Genomic DNA, 12,048 nt, shown 5'->3' with positions numbered 1-12,048 from the left:
TTTAATTCTACTTTTTAGTTTTCTGATTTCTGGTAAAATCCCTCTTTATTCTTTCTATATTTTTTTCGAAAAACTCAAAAAGAGAGAGGATTTTATTTACACATACACACATATACCGCACAAGTGAGTGAATTTGAGCAGCGAGAAATATATTAAAGGGTTGAGTATGTGACACTTCCGTTCGTTATTATTACAGACTAGCAGAATACCCGTTTTTCGCACGGGGAGAATACGTTTCATTTTGGACACAAAGGGCACAAAACTGTCACCAATGAACTTATGGAGCCCCAAAACTATGAATTCGACATTAATACCGGTAATTTTCAATTATCTTTACATGTCACCATCCCCCCTTAGAGTACTAATGGAACTGATTTTCGATTTAAACGGCCGGAAGTGTCACTGTGCATCTCAGCGACCCCGAAAACTTTGGATTCGACAGTAATATCGGTCATTTTCAATACTTTTTATATATCTTCTCCCTCCTCCAAGTTGTGGGCCGAATTTTGATTTAAAGGGCAACGGAAGTGTCATTGTTCATTTCAGCGACCCCGAAAATTATAGATTTGACACTAATGTCTGTCATTTTCCCTTCTCCCCTTCCCTCAAGTTTCACCTTCAAAGTAAAATAATAAAAAACATCCCGAACATCATTTATGTTGAAAATTTTATCAAGGTCGGTAAAATATCCAAAAATTTTGAACTCATTAATAAAAAATATTTTGTTTGGAAATATTAGCAAAAATTGGAAAATATAATTAAAAAGCTATTTCTTCGTCGATGCTAGTAATCTTACTTGCTCTAACATGTTTGCAGCATATATACAATGTATTGTGCTAACAGGAAAAATACTTAAAGCAACAGGTTTTAATTTTACTTTTTAGTTTCCTAATTTCTCGTAAAATCTTCCCTCTTTACTATTTGTATGTTTTTCGAATAACTTAAAAAGAGAAATGATCTTCTTTACACATATACACATGTACCGCACAAGTGAGTAAATTTGAGCAGTGACAAATATATTAAAGGGTTGAATATGTGAAAGTTCCGTTCGTTATTTCAGACTAGCCGAATACCTTGCACGGGAAGAATACGTTTCATTTTGGACATAAAGGGCACCAAAACTGTCACTAACGAAATTATAGAGCCCAAAAATTATGAATTCGACACTACTGTCGGTAATTTTCAGTTACCTTTACATGTTCCCGTCCCCCCTTAGGAATACTAATGGGGCTGAATTTGTGGATTTAAACGGCATCTTCTGTTCATCTCAGGGACCTCGAAAAGTATGGATTCGACGGCCATTTTCGATCATGTATCTCTCTGTCTTTCTCTCTCTCTCTCTCTCTCTCTCTCTCTCTCGATATATATATATATATATATATATATGAATTTGGATTTAAACGGCCGGAAGGGTCACTGTTCATCTCAGCGACCTTGAAAACTATGGATTCGACAGTAATATCGGTCATTTTCAATAATTTTATATATCTTCTCCCTCCTCCAAGTTGTCGGGCCAAATTTTGATTTAAACGGCATCGGAAGTGTCATTGTTCATTTCAGCGACCCCGAAAATTATGGATTCGACACTAATATCTGTCATTTTTCCCTCTCCCCTTCCCTAAAGTTGCACCTTCAAAGTGAAATGATAAAAATCATCCCGAACCTCATCTATGTTTAAAATTTTATCAAGGTCGGTCTGATGATTCAGGAGTTATTAAGTTAGAAACATAGTCACTTTCATTTTGATTGTAATAGAAAATCTGTCTCACTAGAAAACATGTTTGTTTACATACAGGATTTTGTACATAAAGTTTATATAAGTGTCTATATTAAATATTACACAATAGTAATTATATGTTTTAGTGCATGAGTATTAGTGAAGTTTGCCTACTGCTCTTTCTCTTAAGAAGTGATTTGGTTAAAATTAACAAAACTTCACTAGATTAAAGAGAAAATTAAAAACTTAGTTTAGATCAAAGAGCAAATTAAAAACTTAGTTTCATTCAATCATTCAAGAGACCTATTTGTTGCAAAAGAAACACTTCATGTTAGTAGGCTTGTATGTAACTGTAAAAGTTCTGTAATTAATGCACATAGACGAATAAATGGCATTATAGAAATAAGTGCAGACTATTAATTTTCAGCTAGCTGAACCTGCGCTCTCTACAAAGCGCATCATTCACATATGAGCATGAATCTTCTTGTCATTCCTCATATCTAGAGGTCTGCGCGGATACAAAATATGGCATCTGCATCCGTACCGCATCCGCAGCATCTCTATCTGCATCCGCACCCGCATCCGCAACATCTCTATCCACACCCGCAGATAATGAGATAGCAAATATATACAACTTACATATTCTATAATACATGTAGTTTTCTGAATCAAACGCAACAATATATTATATAAGTTTCCTCGTGATCAAATACCAACTACGATAAATAAAATGCAATGTAAACCGTGCAGATAGAAATTAGAAATTAATGAACGATTTATGTACTTACCCAAGATCTTCAAATGCCACGTAGGTAATATCCCCTCAATCGACTAATTTTAGAGCACGTCATTATAACTTCATTATAACTCATTAAAAAAAGGACATTTGTTATAAACACAAAGGCGAAATAGAAATGATCGTTATTAAGAAATAAAAATTAATCACAGGACCGCAAACACATCCACATATCCCGGACTGACACTAGCACCAGTAATTGCACTAAATTTAAAAAATAATTGACGAAACTAACAACGCAATACAGTGCATGCTTTCTCGACCAAGCTCCTTCGTTGCTAAGCGGTTAGAGTACGCACCTTTGGCGTGGGAGACCCGTGTTCAATTCCCGGTGGGAGCTCATGTGGTTCGGATTCCACATCGATCAGTAGGTCCACGCCTCATATAGCCTCGCTGCTGAACGGGACGTTAAACTCAAAATCAACTCAAGCTTTCACGACCATGCTTTTACTGAAACTAGAAGTGAAAATAACTTCGAATACAAATAGGAAGTCTATACCGTTAATTTCGGGAAGACGCAATAGAGGAAGTTTAGAATTTACTGCTTTTCTTTGCAGCCTCCACTCATTGTTGGACACATTTAGGGTAGGAGAAACAACGCATTAGTTGTTCTTTCTTTCTTTCTTTGCCAGAGGCCCAGAACACACATATATATACACACAAGAAGAAAGAAAGAGAGAGAGAAACAATTGCTGTTATAAAACTCCAATCCCTCGGAATGTTCATTGAGGTCCGTGGCACCTCTCCGAAAAGAGAAATCTGTAGGGTCGCAAATGTGCATTCAGTATCTGCTGTACTTCAAAGGAAACAGTGAAGAAATTTTTTTAAGAGAGAGGGAGAGAGAAAGATGAGCGTATGATGTTATTTGTTTACTATTTCGGTGACCTACACGCTTCACCAGTTTGTCACAAAAGGCAAAGATAATTCTGCTGACCAGTTTTCAGTTTGTGAAAAGGGATGCGGTTTTAAATTAGGGTTTTGGTTCCTGACCTCTCAGGCTAGAAAGACTTTATTTGAAGACATTGCTTCCTCTTCAAGGCGAATGGTCTGAAATTTTCAGCTTTATCAGAGGGGCTTTGGCGGCAATTATTTTTCTTTTTTACAGCAAATAGCGGTACTTGAGGAGTAGCGATGGGGTCTGTCGTTTCTTTCTGTTTAGGTCAGAGATGGCATTCACCTACAAAACGGTTGCTAAATATATTGAAAACAGTAATTAAAGGACAACTCTCTCATGTCATTTTTTGTCCTTTTGCTGTCACTCAGTCACAAGCTTCAAACACACTTGTATTTTGATTTTAGTATTTTTCAACTGGTTTTAAAACTTTTAATTCAGAACGAATGTTCCTAGTGCTCTTTCCACCATTATCAGAAAATTCACAGCATTTTTTTTTAGGTAGAAAAAATGTTGGAAACATTATCCGCAACTTTATCCGCTATCCTCACAGAAAAGAAATATATATAAGCAAATACCCATTTTGATGTGGATATCCGCATCCGCGCAGACCTCTACTCATATCTGTACATCTCCCTTTACAGATACAAGTGAAGGACGCCTTCATAAAAATCCGCAAGGGGTATCATAAACGGGAATTTTTTCGATTTTTTAAAAATATTTCGCACCGTTTGCAAGATTTGAACCCAATTATAGTTGGAATTTCTAATTCATATATGACCAGTGTTTCCTTTCTTTTTGCATGCATTATGTAATAAGTAAATAAATTACACACACAATTAATTATGTCAGAGATATACTGAGTTCATTGTGAAAAAAAAACTCCCCAAACAATGAAAATTCATCTTAGACTGGAGAAATGGTTATCTCTCGTTTTCTTATAATGTGGCCACGAAATAAACGTCTGAGGGATATACAACCCCTATATACAACTATGAGATGTTACAATATATAACTCATAGGGTATGATGCTTTACTTTTTCAAAAATTTCAGTACTTCCACTGTACCCCAAGAAAAAAGATATGATTACTAGTAAAATTAACCTAATACAAATATTTTTATTTTTTCAATTTTTCCAATTTTTCAAGAAAGAAATCGAAAAAAACGGATATGTTCAAAATTTCCGGAAATTTTACAGCACTAGTTCAGACACACTTGTATTTTGCCCAGCATTAAACTCTGGTGTTGGTTCCGACGCAGTTCGCTGCCAGTCCTGTTTTACCAGTCTGCCCAACCTACGACGTCGGACAAATGTAATGAGGTGGGGGGCGCCCAACCCCTCGACGTTTGGACGTCGTTTCCCCTTAGTTTCGCCACTTGTTGAAGACACTCACCACAACACACCTCGAACACCTGACAAGTCCTGCAGTTTCCGAAATTTTCGTGCCGAGTGTTTCTGAATGAGTATTTTCTTCAAAATAATATTAAAAGTTATAGGAAGATTTTCGAGACATTCGAGTCGAGTCGAGATTTTTAGAAGCTGTCTCGACTCGACTCGTGTCTCGACTCGAAAATTCGAGTCTAGAAATAAGTTTTTCTCGACTCGTCTCGAATTTTACAAAGTGTGACTCGACTCGAATTCGAGTCGAGTCGAGTCGAGATTCGAGACATGTCTCGACTCGTGCGCATCCCTATCTCTCTCCCCCCTCCAAGTTCTACCGTCGAAGTAAATAACTCCAGAACCGCATCTACGTTGAAAATTTGATCGAGATTGGCCTAGCGGTTCAAGAGATTAAGATTCACAAACATAGTCACTTTCAATTTTATAATATAGACTAGCATTTGGCTCCCTCAGACCCTCGAGTCTGCATTTGTTATCTATCGGCCTTTGCATCAACAGTGAATTTCGTGAACTTGCTCTTCATATTTCCTGAATCTGCCCATTTGGGAGCTTCGCCCCTACACACTGTCTTTGCTCGACCTACGGCCTCGAATCTCTTCAACCCACAATTCTTTAGTTTCTTTTCCTATTTCAACTATCTAAAAGATAAGATTTTGTATTCTAAGAAAACGCCCATTTAAATAGCATGGGAATTTCTTCATCCCTCTTTAGACCCCTAAAAATTAAAAATATTCACTTTTGGCAATTTTCCTCTCGGTTAGTCCTGGAAGGCTACAATCATGAAACGTTTCATCATTCTAATCCTGCCGGAAGTGCGCAAACATTTTGGGGTGTAGAAAACATTCCATATAAATAACATGGGAAAGATTTCTCAGTTCCCCCAAAAAGCAGTCTACGGTTGGAATTTTTTCTGATGATTCACTTAGGTAACGCTAACGGAAACGTACACGCATACCGAATTTCAAATTTTTATTCCAATTCTAAGAACCTAAAACATGAGATTATAGGTAAAAAAAAATCCAATTTAAATAACATGGGGAAATTCTTCATCCCCTGTTTAGACCATCTAAAAGTTAAAAATATTCGCTTTTGGCAATTTTTCTATGGGTTTGTCCCAAAAAGCTGCAATCATGTTAAATTTAATCCTTGTAGCCCTAAGCGCTCAATAATTTTGGGGGTGTAAAAGTGTTCCATATAAATAACATGGGAAAGATTTCTCAGTTCCCTATAAAACCACTCTACGGTTGGAAATTTTTATTTTTGATGATTTACTTAGATAACGCTAACAAAAACGTACAAGTATACCGAATTTCAAGCTTTTATTCCAATTCTAACTACCTAAAACATGAGATTATAGGTCCAAAAAAAGGTCCATTTAAATGACATAGGGAAATTCTTCAACACCTCTTTAGACCCCCTAAAAATTAAAAGTATTCACTCTCGGCAATTTTCCTGTGGGTTAGTTCCGGAAAACTACAATCATACCAAATTTAATCATTGTAGCCCTGCTGAAAGTGTCCAATAATTTATGTCAGATCATGCAGTTTTATATATAGTTAGGATATGTTTTCATGCCTATTTTTATTATTTTCTGGCGGGCTTACATTTGTATCTAGAAGATTAAAATTGTGCACACTCATTCCGTGCACCCCTTAGTATTTTTCAAATGTTTTTCATATCTGCGTTAAACCAGGGGGGTCCAGAGAGACAAAAAAAGTAAAGAAAAGATATTTATTTAAAAAAACTTTCAAACGAATTCTTCATTTTCAAACACCTTTCCGATAGGTATATAGAAAGTTCTGATAGAGCTTTTTTACTAAGCGGGAAGGGAGGTGAATCCACCTTTATTCTACATTGGTTTTAACTCGATGCAGAGGATGATTGAGAGTCCTTCAAGAAAACATACGCCATATTACGTCAAAGTCAACATACTTTCCAGGAAAATTATCATAAAACATATTATTCTAAATTGAAAATAAATATACCCTTTCATTCTTGGAAGGTTTTAACTCAAACACTGAGAATTATTGAAATGCCTTGGAGAAATTTTACACCATACTTTATCAAAATTGAATAGCTTTTATTAACGTAAATTACATTTCATTTTTATGGGTATGTTGAAACTTGCAGCATGGGCTGAATTTGATCTTCTTTTACTCCTTTATTCTGCACGAATTGCAACCCTAAACAATAAATGTATACTGAAAGGTTAGAGCCAGGTATATGAAAGTTTCATTAAAATAGGATAAGTGATACAAGAATTATCACGGAACAGAGGGAGACACATTAATTCCGATCGATTGGATTGGATCGGATTGGATTTTTGCTTCCTTTTGAGCACAGGGGCTGTATGAGACTTGGACCTGCAGCTTAAAGTGGAATGCGAACCACATGAGCTCCCGCTGGAAATCAAACCTGGGTCCCCCACGCCAAAGGCACATACTCCAACCGTTTGGACACGAGGGAGCTCTAATTCCAATCGAATCAAATAGTAAAAGCTCGATAACTTTCACCAAAGTTTAGTGATGAGCGCAAGAGTCTTGGTCTTGCAGTTTGTGCAAGAGTCTTACATGCAAGACCAAGACCAAGACCAGGTATCCCGATGCAAGACCAAGACCAAGACCAAGACTCTTGCGCAAGAGTCTTGCACAAGTGCCAGTACTACTTGATTATTGATAGAATGTAAAAGGGAAAAGGGAAAAATCATTACATCTTTCATTTGAATCTCCTGGCTTCAGTAAATATGTCGCTGGAGTGAATTGTTCCCAGTAGTTTATACAACAAGTGTGAGTCGATCTGCCACTGTAGCATATAGATACAGTATGTCGTTTTCTGAATCGGTTGTTCGAGAGACAACCGAGACAATAATTCTATGAGTTGTTACAAGGTACGGTATGAGAACTTCAGTAAAACGTGTTGTGACCGCAGCAGATCAATAGCAGAGCGTTCATCTCTAGTGCATGGGATCCCTGGTTCGATCACAGCTTGCGCCTGTGAGCTGTTTTGGTGGACAAACACCTTGTCGTGGGTTTTCTCGGGGTTTTCCATTTCCTCCTAACGTCTTCATTCCACCATTTCATTCATTTCTCATCACCGTCTCCCTTAGCCTATCGTGGGACTGCGTAAACGTGGGACGTTAAACTACACTGTAAAAAATTGTTGAGTTATTTCAACGACATGCCTATGTGTTGACACGACTGTGTTAAAATATAACACAAACAGGTGGTTAGAACAACTCACTCTCCATTACAGAAATACAGAAAATGTAATTGAATCGGTGAGTGGAAAAACACTACTAGTCCACAAAACGCATTTTGAGATATTTGAAGAAAGAACTTTCGTTTGTTAGTGCCACAAATGTTCAGTCGACATTATAGCATTCTGCTATAACGTGCGAGGTCTTGCAAATTGTACAGTTCTTCATTACAACTTGTAGCTCTACTTCTTTAGTGTTAGTTTTGCCTTTACCTCAAAATGGCTTATTTTGAATTAACACTGTTTTCCCACTCGCCGATTCAATTCTAACGTTGAGTTATTCCCAACAAGTTCTTTTTTTTATTTGGATATGTACAACCAGAGTTCTAAATACGCATAAATTCACATGAATAAACACATAATACTTATTAATGGGCATGGAAAAATTACACATTACGGGGCCTATCTTGCATACAAGATAGCCCCCAAATGCCATCCCCTCTTTCTCGAAAACTATCAGGGTAGAAACATTTTTTTTTCGGTACAAACGGTACAAACAATTTGCTTTCGAATGGTCTATTTCAATTTTTTGTGCTGTGATACGGTGGGGCTATCTTGGCGCCAAGATAGCCCCCCAAATGTCATCCCCTCTTTCTAGAAAACTATCAGGGTACAAACAAAACTTTTTACGGTACAAACGGTACAAACTATTTGCTTTCGAATGGTGTATTTCAATTTTTTGTGCTGTGATACGGCGGGGGTATCTTGGCGCCAAGATAGCCCCCGAGTTGACCTCTCAAGCAACCCTATAAGAAAAATGGTACAGACGAAAATATTTTCGGTACAAACGGTACAAATGTAGTACAAACGAATTACCTAGTCATTGTTTCAATTTTCTAAAGTGGGGGGCTATCTTGCCCCTACGATCCTGCGCGACAGGAGGTGGGCAGTCTCGTTATTTAATTGCCACACCTCGTACATTATTCAGTGCAACAAAGGACAATATACATTATCACTAACATCAACATTTTGCAGATCTCTAATAACTCAAATGTCATGGACAGTGCAATGCGCATCAATTGTCTCTTAACGTCAAATACTATGATCATGGTATAATGTATTTCGAATGAATGAAGAAACAACGTTACAAGAAATGGAAAATTTAACTTTTCTAAAGCCTTTACTTCGAAAACGTGCTGACATATCATCTCATTATGTAGATGCTTTCAAAAAACTTAAATAATCATAATGCCATTTACAACAATTGCTATTTCAAACCGTTTCAGAGATACCAAACACATGGGTAGTGATAGTTATACTGCTTAAAATGACGTATTTTTGTTAAATTTTTATAATGATTGTTACTTTCCTTTCCTTCTATATCATTACTACAATAGTTTTTGGTGGTTTTAATTACAACAAGTCGCAGTTACATTATTTTTAAGCAGTGTTGCCAACTTAAAAAAATGCTAAATATTATTGTAAATATAGTGCAAATAACATAGATAAACTGCAAAATATTTTAAAATTACTCTTATTTTTTTATGGTGTGAGAATGTTTTCAAAAGACGACGTTTTTCATAATCTTTGGGCTACTTATAATGTTAATGTCAAAGTTTTCGTTCCAGCAATATATGTAAATGCAAATTATGACTAAAATTAAACGTAACTGATAACTTTTCAGTAACACTAGTGGTTCCTCCTAAGCCTTTGGCCTGGTGTACACTTTTGATTAAAACCGTGGTTCATTACGGTAAACGTTCTAATTACGCCCTAATTACATTTCACTTGTTAAGTTTGACCACCGACCACCTCAAACTCGACCCATACTATATAGCTATATGCAATTATTCAAAACTTATAGTTAGTAATACACATTGTGTTGATTTTTTGTTTGTTTTGTTTTAGTTTAACGTCCCACGGTTACTCTAGGGCGGCTAAAGGAGACGTGGAGCTACTGATTATAGTGGAATCCGAACCGCTTCGGCTGTTCAACTGCATCCCCATCGGCAATCGAACTCAGGACCACGCGAACCAAAGTCAAGCGTGGTAGCCGCTAGACCGAATGGGGTCCTGATATTGTGTTGATTTAAATCATTGAGTCAGTGTTGCCAGATCCGAAAATCAAAAAGTAGTGTGTCTGTGCTCCAAAAGTATTGGATTTGAACTATTTGCAGCCCAAATATATAGAAATGAAATATTTGGTCACTAATGACTGGCACTTGAACCTCGAGACCGAGACCGAGACAAGCATCTGTTGATCGAGAGGAGACCTAGACCGAGACAAGCATCTGTTGATCGAGAGGAGACCTAGACCGAGAAAGTGATGTTTGCCTCGAGACCGAGACGAGACTGTACAAAGTCTAGTTTCCATACCATCCCTAGAATTTTAAGATTAAATGTAATATTTGGACATTAGTTTTTTTTTTCATAGAAATAAAGGCGCTTATAAAGATGAAGTCACACCTTCAGAGTTACCCGTGTTGTGATATTGAAATGAAATATCTGAGCTTAACATTCCACGTTTTGCTGGTTAGGCTAACGGAGACGATGATTAAGGCCATTTAATAATAATGGGAGAATTGGTGGAATGAAATGTGGGAGGAAACGAGAGTACCCTGAGAAAACATACGGACACGATGTCCACACAAACTTATTATAATAAAGTTTTCGTAAATCATGTTTCTCTGATCAAGTATTTGACAAACAAACTGAAGATATGAGGAATAGCAAAAAAAAACTTACTTTGTAAAGTGTGGCTCAGAGCAAATAAAACTTACTTAAGGAAAGATGTACAGAGTTTGTCCCAGAAATAATACGTCACATTGTTTTCTAAAGCAACTTATCCGTCGCAGAACGTTCCTGCCAGATGAAATGTGTAGTGGGGTCTCTGAGAACATAGCATACTGCGTGTGTTTTATCTGTGCTCCTAGAGCGTCACCGTTATAGCGCACAATTGAGTGAACCCCTATTTGGTAGCATCGTCGAAGTCGTGATGGAGAAATGTGACACATGGTATTGCCAGGCAGTAACACTGCCGAGATTAACAGTGACACTAATTGAATTACGAAAAAAGAAGTTATTTCTGCATTATTAGAGCACGAATGACACTTAATTTACAACTAAGAGAAAAGATTGTTATTACGTCATAACGTTCCCAAACAGTAACAAAAACTGTGTAAACATGCTTGCTGCAATAAACAATATAGAACATAAAATACAAATATGTGCATTTAAATTATTTATTTCAACCCAGCGAAGCGGATAATATATTCTAGTCTAATCTAATATAAATAAAATAAAGAGTTTGTTTGTGTGTTTGTCTGTCTGTCTCTGTGCGGTCTGGGAACCAGATGAGGGGGCCGAGAGTTACCAAATAATGGTCACAGAGTACCTTGGTCCAGGCCTCAGACTAAGATGAACCTTTTTTCTCCAAATTCAAACCAGGGGTCTCAGGGGGCGTTTATCGGGGTAGTAGAACATGATCGGTATTAATGTCGAATTCATAGTTTTCGCTGTCGTTGAGATCAATGGTGAAACTCTGATCGCATTGACCCCATTCGGGTGTGAGCCACGGGTCACCGACGGAGGATAACGAGACATATAAAAATAATCCAAAATGACAGATATTAGTAGAGTCAATATTTTTATGTAATATCAAACCCCTAAGTATGTACATAAATATGTAACAAAAATCGCTTAAAAATGTAAGAAATATGTAATATTATATAAGAATATGTAATATTACATATGTTACATATTTATGAAAACAAAATATTAAGGGTCTTCAGTACAGCGAAATTAAACTACTGCTAATTTTAGAGTTTTTTCTGTAATATCTTCAAAACAAATAAAAATATTCGAAAAGTAGAAACGTAGTGAAGTAGACAACACGATTTTGCATGTGATACCGTTATCACAACTCATCTATCTGCTTTCGATTTGCAACTGTAGATAGATTTAGCATTTTTTTGCGGATTCTGTAAATAGCGGCATACGAAAAGCAGATAGGTTAATTGTGGTAAAGGTATCACATGCAAAATTG

This window comes from Thermobia domestica, chromosome 6 (assembly GCF_964235325.1).
Source record: "Thermobia domestica chromosome 6, izTheDome1.hap1.1, whole genome shotgun sequence".
NCBI lineage: Eukaryota > Metazoa > Arthropoda > Insecta > Zygentoma > Lepismatidae > Thermobia > Thermobia domestica.
Note: the sequence above shows the minus strand (reverse complement) of the source record.